General features: G+C 30.2%; 1 long non-coding RNA gene across 1 annotated transcript; it reads right to left on the minus strand.

Annotated features, from left to right (window-relative positions):
- Positions 1–7,961: 7,961 nt before the first annotated feature.
- Positions 7,962–9,572, minus strand: LOC125577396. Its single transcript, XR_007315827.1, has 2 exons — positions 8,355–9,572; positions 7,962–8,260 (listed from the first exon to the last, which is right to left on the minus strand). It is a non-coding gene; the product is annotated as an uncharacterized LOC125577396 (long non-coding RNA).
- Positions 9,573–17,237: the final 7,665 nt, after the last annotated feature.

The following is a 17,237-nucleotide window of genomic DNA, read 5'->3' on the forward strand; positions in this document are numbered from 1 at the left end:
ATTTTTTATTTTATTATTTATTACTAACAAATATTAAAAATATTTAATATGTTAATATGAAATATATTAGGAAATATTTTGGTTAAGATTTGATTAAGTAAATCTATTATTTAAATTAGGAAAATACATTAGGAAAAGACAAGAATACTTAAATATAGGTTCAATAAATATCTCAATGACATTCTAATGTAAATAAATGGTAAAATTAAGGGGTATTTCTATTTTGTACTTTTCTTTTAATAATATAGATGTTTTCTTTTGCTGAATTAACGTTAAACTTAATTTTGTGTGTATGTTAGATAACTTAAATATAAATTATAATAGATAGTTAATAAATTCAATTAGAAAATGTCAGATACTCATATGTATCAATATATTTTATTATTATAATATCCAAATGTTATATTTATATTATTAAATATATTATTAAATATATTCTAAAATTTTAGAATAAAATTTATGTTTTAAAATAAATGTATTATTTGCATATGTTCACAACCACACTCTTTTAGAATAAATAACTTTCTGAGACATCTGAAATAATGCAAAACAGTAAAAATATTTTTATTAGTTATTGGTATACGTCAACAATTATTGGTTATGATTAGTTGGGTTTTAATTTAAGATTTAAACTTTATTTATTTTTAAATCACTAATCCTAACCAATTATGATTTAGCTTTATTTTTAAAGTTAAAGTTTTATTACAGCCTTAAAGCAAATATTAAAGTGCTTTAAAATTTATATATTTATCTGCAGCAAAAAAAACATAAAGGTACAACAATAAAAATTACAGTCTAAATCCTATAAATACATTTCTAAATCTACGGTCCAATCAATCATCCCTTATATATTAAAAGAGGAGCATTGGAGTTAATGCTTTCACACCAAGTTGGACACGTGTCTATTGGAGAGACACTCTCACAAATAAGTTTCCTTATTTGCTTCCTCTATAAGCGAATTCTTAAAGAGTTTCCTTATTCTACAAAAAAAGTAATCAAGTAATGTTTTAGACTTCTAACGGGAATCGCAAAGCGGGGAGTTTTATCTTCTTCATTCTTAAGCACCTATTACTTCAAACGTAAGGTTTTCAAAGAAACCTTCAAAGTTCTACGTGGAGACCGACTTAGGAAACGACGACCAAGTGACCCCGAAGCTCGGAACGTTTAGACACGCCGGGGTTGAAGACGAGCCGCTCTCTCATCTTCAGACGAGACATGACCATTCATCTGAAAGAAGAACGCATCAGGAACACTTTGAAGACGAGAAAAATCTGTATCATGTTCCAACGACACACGACATCATGAACTCCATTCTGTCCTCTTGAGTAACACTTTGAAGACCATCGTCGGTCGTGGTGCGTCCGTGCACATCGCTGGGGTTTAGGTGGATAACTTCTCCAACGTCTGATTTGAGACGTTCTGCGAAATCGCTGGACGGTTACAGTGTGTCGTTCTTCGGAGGGCTGCGCAAAGACATGAAGCACCATGATATAATGTGTTTGACGGCTCCCCACTGCATAATACATTGAAGCTCCCCACTGCATGACACATTGCGAAGCTCCCCACTGCATAACACATTGAAGACATGATGCATCATGATATCCGCGGGGTTATTGATGCTATAATGTGCTCGACGGCGATTACTCTGTCTACCAATTACATGACGCATCATGATATAAGGTCATAAACCTTGGCCATAGTGATACTTACACTCGTGAGAAGAATGCACATACTATGAGATTAAATGAACTATAAAGAGTATCATCACTCTCTCTAATATTGTTCTTCAGCGTGACTTCTTCTTCTCACATAACTTTGTTCTTCAATGTGTCAATCTATGTGCATGCTTGCGATATAAAGACTATAGAGGAGTATGGAGAATCCCAATAGGAGTGATCGAAAGATAAGATGACGACGTCCCAAGAAGAGAAATCCATTTATCTGTTACTCAAGAGGACATAACGGAGAAGCTGATGACGTCTTTTCCTTTTCTCTTATAAGGGATTTGTTGTACTATATTCAACGTCCCATTAGTTTGTTACGTGAGAACTCTGTATAAGAAAGAGTTTAACATAACGTAGATATTGTAGCTATAGCGATTTTAATTGTAATAATGAACCGAACCGGTTGGTTCCGAGTTGGAAAATCAATTGAAATCTGCGAATATAACCAATTCGTTGGTTGCTGGCCAAGGCAAAAAATATATGATAATCAACTAATATAATCTGTTTATGGCAATATACGTATATCGTAGTGTGCTGGCCGAAATGTAACTTTCTGTTATCGTAGTGTGCTGCCCGAAATATATTCTAAGTTTCAAATTAAGAAGTTAGGTGCTGACAAAAAAAAAGTAAGGTTTTCCCTTTTCAGTTTTATATTTGTGATTTTTAGATTTTGATGAAGATTTCATTATGTCACCTGAAGAAAATGAAGTGAACGATGGTAGCGAGAACCAAAATTAGTTGATGTGATTTGGTGTTAGTTTATTTCCGTTATTGACAATTTATTACAATGATCTTTCACTTTGAGTTTATTTTAAATTTGAAGTTTAATTTATTATTCAAATTAGAAATATAAATATTTATGATTTTTATATCTTAAATTTTTTTAGATGTCATAACTTTTACTTTGTTACAGAAAATTTTAAGTAGTCTAAACTATTTTTTGATATTTTGTAGGTAAAATGAAAATAAAAATATCAAAACTAAAGTTAAGTATTTTCTAAATACCTTTTAAACATAAAATATATACATATCCAAACTTTTATTTTATGTTTTAAATACATTTAGAAAATATCAAACTATAGTTTTTATATTTTTATTTTCATAGCTAATATAATATTATATAATAAAATTAATTCATTTATTAACCCAAGATTCACCCGCGGTCGATCCACTGACCCATCGATCCGGTAAGTCCTTTTAACATAATGAGAAAGAAGGTTTTTGGATAAGCTTTAAGAAGTAAGAACATGCTAACGTTTATAATGGTTGTTAATGTCAACATGGTCACATTAAAAGATACAAAAGCCGGCAATACCACTCTGAGGTTGACTTAAATAATAATCAAAATTATTTTAAAATTTTGACAATATTTACGATGATGCTGGTGAATTTTTCTGATCACTTAATAAAAACTTTGAATTTTCTATTTTTTATAACTTATAGTATGTGGTCCTTATTTATTAGCTATTGATAATATAATAAGTTTGAAACACTCATATACTGAAGCCTATGAATTTTCGATGGAGGATTTTCTACACCGAATTCTATAGAAGAATAATGTATCTTTCAATTAATGATTGCTTAAGATATTTATTATATATTTATTTAAAAAATGAAGATGATCGCATTAAATCTAACTGATTGTATCAGGTAAGATATCAAGTTTTTTACATAAAGTTTGCAATAATCAATATATATTCCAACTACATATCTACCACTGAAAGAAAGAAAAACGAAAAAATCAGTTTAATTGAACAAACCAAAATAAATACAGCTTCCGAATGGTTGTTATATTTTAAAAGAGTTAAATCTAAAAAAATCCAACCTAAAACCAAATCGATGTCCACACTAAACAGATCTAATATCTTCTTATCTTATAAATATTAAAATTAATAATTTTACTCCGCGCAAGGCGCGGATTATCACCTAGTCATGTTGTATTCCACGAACACGAACACAATATCCGCGGATGTTAATATGATAATCAATCAACCCATTAGACACGCCTTATATTGGAGTGATTGGAACGTGGAAGTATGGAACATATATATAAACCCAAAATTTATACCTAAAGCATTGGGCCCATGATGGGATTGTGATCTATAGTGCATTCCTGTTAGACATCTTCATATCTTCTATCGACTGATCTATTCAGCCACAAGAAAACGCACTTATTGGTTTTGGACTTAATTCGTCTTAATGGCTAACCTTTTTTTTTTTTTTTTTTTTGAAACACCCTTAATGGCTAACCTAATGTGCATGTTATTGCATGAAAAGTGGCACGTCGTATTGACACATTAACTAGACCATTTCTTTCCTTTGCCCAAACTGGAATTCACTTATGTCCACAAAATAAACGACTATAAATTAATAGTTTAATACCACATATAATACACTTAAACAACAAGTTTTATTTGAAAACGAAAACTTTTATATAATTTTTTTTATACGAATATGTAACTCATTACAAATCAGAGAATAATTAAACTAAATTACAAAAAGCGTAACCAACGTAATTAGAGCGTTTGGTGCTAAAGGAACAAAAACATAAAAACATGTTGATTTGAGAACGCAAGCATAAACGAGCCAGATATAGATTAGATTCCATCAATTGTCCTTTTAAAATCTGATTATGCCTTTTGTCTTCAACAAATAATGTTTAATGTTAGTTGTCGACCAAAAGTCTAAAACTAATTGCGGTGTTAATTAAGTTTATGAGATATTAACACAAAGTAAGAGGTGAACTCAAAGATGCATGTATGATTGAAGTCAACTCAAAGATACAAAAGTAAAGCGAGAAAGCGAGACATGTAGCTGGCTTGCATTAGCTATAGCAACATCCATAGAAACTGACAGGAAGGCTGGTTGGTATTTTGAATGTAGTCATATGTCGATTTCACTTTGCAATTAGGTGTTTTCGTCGCTGAATTTCTAGTGCTACATTGTCCACTCTCTTATCCGGTAGGACAAGAACAGTTGAGCCTAGTTTTTTTTTTTTTTTTTGGCGAAATCTAGAAAATATTATTGACGTAATGTACACTTCTAAAGAAAAGGGGATCAACACTGGAAATGTATATTTTTTTAAGGATTTTTTACTAGTTTGAATATTAATGTATAGATGGAACCGATATGGTTTTAATTAAGGTTATAGAGTTTGTTACAAATTTGTTGGAAACCATAAAAAATTATAAGATTTGCAAGTCCAACTAAAGCTTAATTATACATTCTCCTCAATTAGTAATGTAGATCACTAAGACATTGATTACACATAGTTTATAAAACACTTAAATTTACCTTCATTTTCAAATGATAATGAAAGTTTCTTAAGAAGAAAATATGTATCCTAAAATTAAATAGAAGTCCTTATGTAATAATATGTTATACACTTAGAACTTAAGTGTAGATTTTCTTCCATGAATATTTTGGATGTATGTAAGGTATATAATGCAATAAAATCAGATATAATACTTACTACTCAAGACAACATCTTTATTCATCCTTCTTTTGTACTTCAGAATACAAGAACTAAATAACTGCTCTGATATCGTTCCTACTAAACGTTTTGTGTTTGAAAAAAAATGTTTTTCAGGTATCTTGATATTGACATAACACTACAAGAAAACAGCGACATACCGAGGGAAAATATCGTCGGTATGTCGTCGGAATAACGCTATTCCGACGACATACCGACGAAAAAAGTCCTCGGAAATAACTCCTCGGAATTTCATTTTTCCTCGGAAATTCCTCGGAAATTTCCGACGGAATTCCGAGGAAACGAATTTCCGAGGAAATTCCGAGGACCACAAGTTCGTCGGAATTTCCTCGGAATATTCCGAGGAAGATGTTGTCGGAATATCCCGAGGGATACACTTCCTCGGAATATTTCCAAAATTAAAAAAAAAATATAAATTTATTTTTTTAAATTGAAATTCGAAAATATAAAACTAAAATTGAAATAGAAAATATATTTAAAATACAAAAAAAATAAAATAGTTTTATAAATAAAAAAAATGTTTTATAAATACAAAATTAGTTATAATAAATATAAATATTTTTATAAATATGAAATCATCTTTTTATAAATACAAAATAGTTTTTATAAATACAAAATAGTTTTTATAAATACAAAAAAAAACTAAAATAGTTTTTATAAATAAAAAAATGTTTTATAAATACAAAATTAGTTATAATAAATATAAATATTTTTATAAATATGAAATCATCTTTTTATAAATACAAAATAGTTTTTATAAATACAAAAAATAATAAAATAGTGTTTATAAATCAAAAAAATGTTTTATAAATACAAAATTAGTTTTAATAAATATAAATATTTTTATAAATATGAAATCATCTTTTTATAAATACAAAATAGTTTTTATAAATACAAAAAATAATAAAATAGTGTTTATAATAAAAAAAATGTTTTATAAATACAAAATTAGTTTTAATAAATATAAAATAGTATAAAAATTAAAAAATAGTTTAAATAAATCACAAAAACAGTTAATAATTACAAAAAATAGTTTTAAAATATTTAAAATGTTAAATAATTACAAAAAATAGTTTTCATAATATTAAAAATGTTTAATAAATATAGAAATTTATATTTTATATATAAAATACATAAAACGTTTTATAACCACAAAAAAATGATTTTAAATATTATATATATGATTTTTAATCTTAAAAAAAGTTTTATAGATTTTAAAAATGTTTAATAAATATATAAATGAATTTAAAATGCAAAAAATAGATTTTATATACAAAAAACGTTTTCAATATATATATATAATTACAAATTCGATTTTTATAACCACAAAATTAATAAAAACTAAAAAAAAAAATTCAAATCAAGTGATACAAATCAAATCTACCATTCACCCTAACAAAATCTATAAATCTACCATTCACCCTAACAAAATCTATAAATCTCATTCCAAAATCATCAAATCTACTTAAAAACCATACAAATCTAACCTAAAAGAGTGGGATAGGGTTCATACATGAGGATTAGGGTGGAAATCGCGAGGGAGAAGAGAGAAAGCGCCGCAAATCGCAAGGGAGAAGAGAGGAGTCGACGAAATCGCAGGAGAAAGAGAGATTGCGGCGGAGAGAAATGGGGAAGAAGGTCGGGCTCGACCTAATAAAATGAGGGGTCCGACGGAAATTATCCGTCGGAATTTCCTCGGAAATATTTACTATATCCGTCGGAATTTCCTCGGAAATCATTAATTCAATTTTCGCGAAATATTTGGCGGCTTGGTTTACCCGGTTAAATGAAAATATTCCGAGGAACCAGGTTTCCTCGGAATTTCCTCGGAATTTACCGAGGAAATTCCGAGGAACCAGGGTTTGGGGTTTCAAAACATCGATTATTTTCGCCGTATTTCATTTCTTATACAATTATAATGCATACCATTGAGGATTCTTTGTATAGATGATCATAAACCATGAAATAACAAAATTTCAAAAATAATTGTAAGTATTCTCTTTACCGTTTGTTAAAGTGTATAAGTGTTTCTCTTATGTTGTATGGTTTTCGTTCATGCAATCGTAAAAATGTTTGTTATTGGGTAAAACACCAAAGTTTGACTTCATAATCTGGTTAAGACACTTAATGAAGGTTATATACGTGTTATTCAATCCGTAAAACGTTGTTTTCGGTTTAAAACCCCAAGTTCCTCGGAATTTCCTCGGAATTTTCCGAGGGAATTCCGAGGAAAACTCTATCGTCGTCGGAATTTCCTCGGAAAATTCCGAGGAAATTCCGAGGAAAAGGAATGTATAATCAAATCTCTAAATCGACAAGATCTATTCCGAGGAAATTCCGAGGAAAACCTTTCTGCCCTCGGAATTTCCTCGGAATTTTTAAAATCCCCCCAACGGCTCTCTAACGTCTATAATATTTCCTCGGAATTCATCGGTTTTTTCCTAGGAATACTATTTTCCTCGGTATTCCGTCGGAATATTCCGACGAACTGAATTTTCCTCGGTATTCCGTCGGAATATTCCGAGGAAATTCCGAGGAAGCCAAATTTTGTGTTTCCTCGGAATTGCCTCGGAAATTCCTCGGTATATTCCGAGGAATTCATTTTCCGTCGGAACGTCCGTCAGAATACCGCTGTTTTCTTGTAGTGTAAACTCATATATGTATTTCATGAGATTTCTCAATGGGATTGGATTAATGCAGGTCCTAATTTATGGTACCTAGATATAATTCTCATCAAAAACGAATTTAAACATCATAATCTCAAATATTCTTCACACTGATCAAGCTCATAAAAACACAACAATGACTTCTTTTACTGTTACAAAAAAAGAAGACTTCTTTTACTACACAAGCACTGGGTTGAAATGTTTCAATCAACGAAAATTCGGTTAGAAAAACAAGTACCAGATAAAGTAGAGCTGGCTGAGGTGAGTGGGTCAAGAAACCTGCAGCTAGAGCAGACACCAAGCCAATAGGCTAGCGTACCCAGGAAGTGCATACCATATGTATTTGTGAAGCTTTTTAGATCAAAGAGAGTTCAAATCTGACAGTCACAGAAACAACATTTCCTGCAGTAAGTGGACATGCATGGGAAGAAACCAATCTCAAAATATAATAATAAGGGTTTTGATCTGTACCATGTCACCAAGACCAAGCATCATGAAATCTGAGGCACTCACACCGCACAATAGGTTCCTTGGAAACATTATTTTCAATCTCTCAGAGAAGAAAACCCAGAAGATGTCATATACAAAGAGACACAGGAGGAGCATAGCACAAATCTTGATATTAGGAAGAAAAACATGACAACGAAAGCAATACAAATGGAAATCCCAATCAACTTATTCAACACCCAGTGCCCATAGACGAGCCTTGCCACGACTGTCATGTCACAAGCCACAAGCAGCAACCCTTGCATCCTAGTAAACGATTTGGAACAGTCTAAACCAGTTTAAATAAATTAAATAAAATTAAAATGAAAAGGTCGGATTTTTATTTGGACATGTCTGTTATTAGTACTAGATTACCGACTTCAACGTTTGATCTATTGTTTGGATAATAAATAGTTCCGTAATATTGTTAACCATGTGACACATATTAAGTTATTAACTGATGATATCTTCTACTAAGTACTAACTGTGTAGTTTATGTAATTAGTGATACATTTTATCATCGGTAAGGCTGATAGCGGATGTAGCTTGCAACAGCTATATATAAGAGCTACTAGTGGTATTATGTCGCTACAGTTCGTATATTTTATTCTCTAATGAATTCAATTTTGATCTATTTGATAATATTTAGAAATAACATTGTATTACTTTATTTTGAAGTTGCTTATGTCAAAGAGAAATAGTATAAGTAGTTTCACTGATTGATTCAATAAAATAGAATAAATAACTGATGTTACACCAAAATAAATATAGTTAAACTTAAAACATAAATAAAATTGATGTTCCAAAAGAAAAATATGTAAATGCATGTTCTTTTGTGATTATCTTGTTTGAATGAAGACAACAAATTCTTTCATCTTCTTAAAATAATAATAATCTTTGTATGTTTTGTCCATGTCCTAGATCCATGTCCTAGATGTGATAATCTGTTAGGTTTTTTTTTTGTAGATGTATTGGTTAAATACTTTGTCTTTTGAAATCTAGTAAGTGAATTCTTAATCATGATCTCATATTGCTCGGACATGAATTAACTATTTTCTCAGGATAGTTTATTCAGATAATCTTTTTATTCTTCGAAATTGTCTCTGCACAACATTAATATATCGTTTTTGCGTGTATTTTGGGACAGTTTTACACATAACTACATACTTAAAAAATTGCTATTCTCGGGTTGTTTAACATTTGGATTATATATTTGTAAATTATTTTGTTTGTTTGTTTTGTTGACATAGACAAATTAGTATAATTGTTATTGTCGAAGAGCGATGAAATTTTTTATTCGTGGGAGATATAAATCTCATATTAAGTTTTATTTACCTAGTTCATAGTTGCTTGATTTTGAATTATTTTCTTCATGTATGAAAGTCAAAACGGGGCTTCAAATAAAGTATAGGAATTTTCTTATAATAATAGCAATGGTTGTATCTTAATTAGTGATCTTGTTTTGGATGACATATTATTGTAGACTTTTTTTTAGCATATGGTAGACTTAAGAGCATCTCCAACCTATAACACTATTATAGTGTTAAAATTACACTTTTTTTTAGTGTGATTTCAATACTAATTTTTTTATCTCCAACCCAATTCCAAAACACAATTTTAGTATATGAATTGATAAAAAAGATAAAAAAATATATTGTAACCGTTTTTTTGGAATGCGCTAAGTTCTTATGAGGGCTTGGCGGCCCAATTGTTCTGAGTCCCTAACGAAGAAGACCCATGGGCGAACGAGCCACTTATAAGTAAATTACTAGATCTTAACCCGCACATTTGTGTGGATACTCTTTCATTTTATAAATATACTTGATATTATTATAAATATTAAATATATAATTTCCATTTTATTATTATATATTATGTAAATTTATAATATTATTTTTTATATTTCTTATTTGGCATTATTTATTACATGAATTTGTTATTATAAATCTTACCACGTTTGGAAGATTACATGAATTTTGAATTTGTTTTTGTTACTATATTAATACATTATTTTATAAAAAAATATTTCAAATTTTTATAATATTTTCAAATTTTTTTTCAACAGATTTCGTTAAAATAATAATTAAAATTTGATTTTTCATTAATATTTTAAATGAATTACTAAAATTTCATAGTTTTCTAATAACATATTTTTAAATATTACATAAACTAAATGTTATTATATAATTATAATAGTCTATATAATTTTAAATTTTCATATATAAATCAAAACTAAAGTAAACTTTAATTTCTAATTATCGTTTATGATAAATAATTTAAAATTAATTACTTTTGTATATACAATTTAAAATAATTCTGAAAATGTTTTTAAAAGATTTTGTTTAGAAATTTCTTTAAAAAAATCATTTGTATTCAATTATAAAGATAAATAATATAATATTATAATTACTTCATGTAAAATTTAATAAAATTTTAAGGAGTGGTCCAAATTAAAACCATTATATGGTTGAATCCATAGAAATGTATTTTAAAATATTATATATTTATCAGTACATTTTTGTTAACACAATATCTTAATAAATATTGATACATGTATAATGTATAACATAAATAATAATAATAACCTTATTTTTGATTCGATTTTATTATTTGCATGGTGTAATTCTAACATGATTTTATTTGCATACTAAATATTAATTATTATTATTACTAATTAGATCATATGCAGGTATTAACTCTAGAATAATTAAATGTTATTATTATTAGGGATTTTTGCAAAATTGACCTACAACTTAAAGTCAAACACAAAACTAACCTCTTTTTTTTTGAAAATTGGTTTTGCCCTATTCACCCCACAAGTTCATATAATTTACGAAAATGCCATCAATTTTTTTTTATTTTTTTTCTTTCGAAAATGACATTTTTACTCTCTCACCCTCATCATCTTCAAGTAATTACAAGATTGCCATTGTCATCAATACCACAACCACCATGAACAACCAAATTGAAGCTCTTAATGCTCCTAAAATCGATTTATCCTTCTTCTTTTTCCATTCTTGTGAACTAAACACAACATATCTCTCACTTTCTCTCCACAATGACCTAAAAAAACTCAAGATTTTGATTCTAAATTTTTTATGGTTCATAGAGTCATAGAAGCTAACGATTATGGGTGGGTGACTTCCGTTTGTGATTCTGTGTGCTTGGAGAAGCCTTATGTATGCTAAGGAACTTATCTCACCAATTTAAGGTATGACATCGAGTTTTTTTCCAGATCTGTTCGTCAGACGACTTACTTGGGAAGTCGTCTGGCTGTAGACGACTTACCTTTCAGTCGTCTGGCTGTAGACGACTTACCTGGAAGTCGTCTGGTCAACGCAGAGGTTATTTTTGCAATTGACTTTGAAATCTGTAACCTGAGACGACTGAAAGTTAAGTCGTCTACTATTGTTTGGTTTCAAAAAAAATTCCAAAGAACCTAGACGACTTACATTTCAGTCGTCATAGGTTAGTTTTGTATTTGACTGGATAATTCCAGAAGTTTGACTTCCCCAGACGACTTACATTTCAGTCGTCTGGCGAAAATTAAAATAATAATATTTTTTTTAAAGTAAACGACTTACAATTAAGTAGTCATAGGTTAGTTTTGCAATTGAAAAAAAAAACTTCAAGATTTAATTATACACAGACGACTTATAATTCAGTCGTCCACCAGACGACTTAATTGTAAGTCGTCCAGGATTTTTTTCCGAGATTCTGGTCAAACCTCGTAAATCCTGGACGACTTACATTTCAGTCGTCTCGTGGACGACTGAATTATAAGTCGTCTGTATATAATTAAATCTTGAAGTTTTTTTTTTCAATTGCAAAACTAACCTATGACGACTTAACTGTAAGTCGTTACTTTTAAAAAAATATTATTATTTTAATTTTCACTAGACGACTGAAATGTAAGTCGTCCAAAAAGTCAAACTTCTGAAATAATCCAGTCAAATGCAAAACTAACCTCTGACGACTGAAATGTAAGTCGTCTAGCTTTTTTGGAGTTTTTTTTTAACCAAACAATAGTAGACGACTTAACTTTCAGTCGTCCGAAATAACAGATTTCAAAGTCAATTGCAAAAATAACCTCTGCGTTGACCAGACGACATATAGTTTAGTCGTCTAGACAACTTAGATTGAAGTCGTCCGCGTCTTCTCCACTAGTTTTTAAGTCTTCTACGTTAGTTTTTGAATAACTTGTATTTTTAAGAGTGATAAGTAACTTCAAGATATGTAAAACTTATATTTACAAAATATGTTCTCTCCCTTAGTTTTACTAAATTTGACTAAGTTTTTCAATGCAAACTTATAAAAAATATGATATGCTTTGACTAGTTACTATTGTTTGTTTCCATCTCTTACCAACATTCTTGTTTATTAAGATGAGAAAAAGGCCATTGGAGTTTATTATTGCATATGAGAGATCCAAAGATAAGAAAAAGGCTACTGAAGTCTATTATTTCATTGATTTGTAAATGTGTAAACACATTGTTAGCACATTTAATACATCTTGGAAAACATTATTACTGATTTTACAAAAAATTCACAACTAAAAGAGTATACATGCAATTCATAAAACTGACCACAAACAAAACTATTATAGATCATTCATCTACAAAGACAAGCTTGGATTCCACTTGAGTAGACAAGATCAGACAACTTTTAAGAAGTCCAGACGACTTCTAAGAAGTCCAGACGACTTCTAAGAAGTCCAGACGACTTCCAGGAAGTTCAGACGACTTTGCCAGAAGACTTTTAGGAAGTTCAGACGACTTCCAGACGACTTTACAGGAAGTCCAGACGACTTTTAGGAAGTCCAGACGACTTCCAGACGACTTCCAGATGACTTCCAGACGACTAACAAGTAAGTCGTCCCAGAAGTCTTCCAGACGACTTTACAGGAAGTCCAGACGACTTTTAGGAAGTCCAGACGACTTCCAGACGACTAACAAGTAAGTCGTCCCAGAAGTCTTCCAGATCTGAAAAACCTGCATATTAAATCCAGATCTGAAAAACCTGCATATTCAAAAACGTTCAAATGGCTTAAAAACAGAAAAAATGAATGGAAGATTAGATAAATCTACCTTTACAGAACACACAAAAATACATATCTAAAAATAATAGATCTACCTTTAAATTAGTGGAAGATCAGTACCAAATAATTAAAAACCTGCAAAAAAAAAATAGATTAGTAACAAAGACATGAGACAAAATTGAAAAATTCATATAAGGTTTGGTGTTTTCAAGTCAAAGAGATTAGAGTGGGTTTGGAGAGTTTTAGTTTGGGAAAAAAGTAAGAACTTTATACAACAAGAAGTTACCAAATGAAGAAAAATCAGACATAAGAACTTACCAAAACGCTCAGAAAAATCCAAACGACTTCCTAGAAGTCCAGACGACTTCTTGGAAGTCCAGACGACTTCCTGGAAGTCCAGACGACTTCCTGGAAGTCCAGACGACTTTGTCAGAAGACTTCCAAGAAGTCCAGACGACTTCCAGACGACTAACAGGTAAGTCGTCCCAGAAGTCTTCCAGATCTGAAAAACCTGCACATCAAATCCAGATCTGAAAAACCTGCATATTCAAAAACGTTCAAATGACTTAAAAATAGAGAAAATGAGTGGAAGATTAGATAAATCTACATTTATAGAACACACAAAAATACATATCTAAAATTAATAGATCTACCTCTAAATTAGTGGAAGATGAGTACCATTTGATTAAAAACCTGCAAAAGAGATAGATTAGTAAGAAATACATGAGACAAAACTGAAAAATTCATATAAAGTTTGGTGTTTTCAAGTCAAAGAGATTAGAGAGAGGTTGGAGAGTTTTAGAATGATGAACATTACATTTTTGTTGCAGCCATTTGAGAGGAGGAGAGAGAATGTGTAAATTTTTCTTTATATAGGGAGACAAAAAATCCAATTAGATTAAATATTTTTGACTCAGACGACTTCCTGGACGACTTACATTTCAGTCGTCTGGTGAAGAAATTAAAACAGACGACTTACATGTAAGTCGTCCAGAAGAGTTTAATATTTTTAGTGGGAAATTAAATATTTTTAGCGGGAAACTAAAATAGAAGACTTTCCAGACGACTTACAAGTAAGTCGTCTGGACGACTGACATATACGTCGTCCGGGTAAATTATTTAACAGACGACTGAAATATAAGTCGTCCACACCCTAAACATAACCCCTAAACTTAATTATCTAGTTAAACACTTCATAAAACCAAATCAAACTTGAAAAGTGTTTACTATACACCGAAATAAACACATATAGGTGAAAACTAATTTTTGAAAAAAACATTTTAGTTTTCCAAAATCTAACCCTAACAATACATACAATACTACAACATATGTTTGCCAAACTCCTAAATCAAAGTATTTCATGATTCACTACTTCCACTCATATATCTTCAAAACAAATCAATTTTATCATATCTTAATTTATATCAGTTAAAACTGTTTATAATTACTTGATTTTTATTTTTTACGCATCAAAATATTTTTTTACAAGATTTATAAATTATTTTTAAAATAAACTGGTACCAGACGACTTACACTTCAGTCGTCCAGACGACTTCCAACATCTCAGACGACTCAGACGATTTACTGGGGCTATATTCGTAAAAATGGCTTCTGTTTTTTTGTTTGGTCACAAGGGGCTGAGCTGTAATTTCACTAGGCTTTTAGGTTAGTTTTGCATTTGATTCAAGTTTGGGTATAGGTTTGGAATTAAAATCAAGTTGTGGGTTAGTTTTGGCAAAAACTCCTTATTATTAAGTATATTATAAATGGTTATATGCAACTATAATTATATATTGATGGAATAAATATATTTTCGAAATTATCCATATCTAATAACATTTTGATGAAATGAAAAGAGAATTAAATATCTTGTTAGGATATTGTTATGAAAATACAAAAAATAAATAATGTAAGCAACTTTCTAGGAATGGTCCATTTAAAATATCACACATTAAATAAGTTATGACTTTTCTTTTAATAGTATAGATGTCATATTAACTAATTTTTTAAATGGTTTTACTATGACTTGTTAATGGTAGATAAAAAATCGAACCCTAAATTAATAGATTAGATATTGTGTTTGTAGGTTTGTTCTATTTTTCCTATAAAATTTTATGCTATAGATTTCTCATGCAATCTATTACAATAAATTTGAATTTTCTCCCTGTAAAATTCTCCACATATAATATATGTCGGTAGTCAAAAACACACGAATGCACACGTTAAACCAATATCTTTATATGTATACGGTCGGGTGTTTTTGTTGACAGGGGAATGTAGACTGATGAAGAATAAATCACAGAAGAATTGCAGGAACATATTCAATGTTTCTAACAATATGAAAACAATAGGAGTTGTTAAAAAAAAAGAGAAAACAATAAGGAAAATGTTTGTAAATGCATATTGTTCTTCTCATGAAAAAGCTTGTCAATACAAACCTCTGAGTCTGTAGAGATACATAGTGAAATAAACTAACAACAGTCGTTTGTCTCCAAAATTGCTATGGGCCAACCAATCAACGCTACCATAATCAAACATTTTAAACTTATACTACATTCATTTGAGCAAGATGCAGAGCCACACAGAAGAATACAGCCAGCATATCGTTCATGTTATAGTTAGGCAAACCCAGGACTCCAAGCCAGTTCGACTTTCGAGTTATCTCCACCAACTAAATAACTCATGGATGTTTGGACCAATCCACCAACAGCAGGATAGTTGTGGAAATCTCGAGCTGACTTGTTGAGAAGCATCCGGGAGAATCTAGTGGGATGTGGAAAGCTCTATTAACGTAAAACACAGGTTGGAGTCTTTGTGAAACCCGGCAAGAGAAAGCTGGATCAGTCTAGAGAGTCTGTGTGGTTTCTCTTTGATTCTACGGGTGATTACATACATCACAACGGCAGGCCCCCCTAGGCTGTGAGAGAGAATGCATAACGTATAAGGTTACTCCTCGTGTACTACCTCTTCCACATTAGGCTGGTAAAGTCTCAATTCTGAAGTTTTGATTTCGTGAGTAACAACGAAACTTACTTTAATCGTCCATGTTAAAGTAATAGAAAAAGAAGAAGATAATTTTTAATCTTTACTATATACTCCCTTTGTTCCTAAAAATAGGATGTTTAAGTAGAAACACACATATTAAGAAAACTAATTTTTGTCTAGAAAATATCATTAAAACTATAAATTAATTGTACTCAACCAGTTACAAAATAGACTATTAAAATATGATTGAGTACACAGTTTTTAATAAAGTAAAAGTTACCTTGAAAAATGAAAACATCTTATATATTGGAACATCAAAATTCTGTAAAACATCCTACTTTTAGGAACAGAAGGAGAAGTTATCAAAAAGAGACTTGAAAAATAAATATTGGTTTGGCGCTGACCTTGATCATAAGCAACAAAAGCAAGAGATCCAACAACTCCATTTGATACTCATCTGAAGATAAAAGGAACAGATGAGATAGAGAGGTAAAAAAATAAGTCATCAAAGAGATAGACTGTCAAACTCATGACCCCCATTGAAGAAATCTAAAACACCATGCTGCAAGAAAACAGTTTTCCCTCGCCTGGAAAGCCACAAGAGGGAATTAGCGATTACATCTTAAAGGAACTTACAAAACTCACAATAGACTATATACTTTGGTAAGGGAAGACCATATCCATCAGATGAAACAACACGAATAGCTTCATATGGATATCTATCAAGATTAAGTGAGAAGTTTAATCAAATGGAAAAGAGTATTTAGAATCTCCATTTGTATATAACAACACGAATAGACTATACTTCTCGATCTGGTCGATATTTATACTCATAGCTTTAGTCA

Source organism: Brassica napus, chromosome A8 (genome assembly GCF_020379485.1).
Source record: "Brassica napus cultivar Da-Ae chromosome A8, Da-Ae, whole genome shotgun sequence".
Classification (NCBI taxonomy): domain Eukaryota; kingdom Viridiplantae; phylum Streptophyta; class Magnoliopsida; order Brassicales; family Brassicaceae; genus Brassica; species Brassica napus.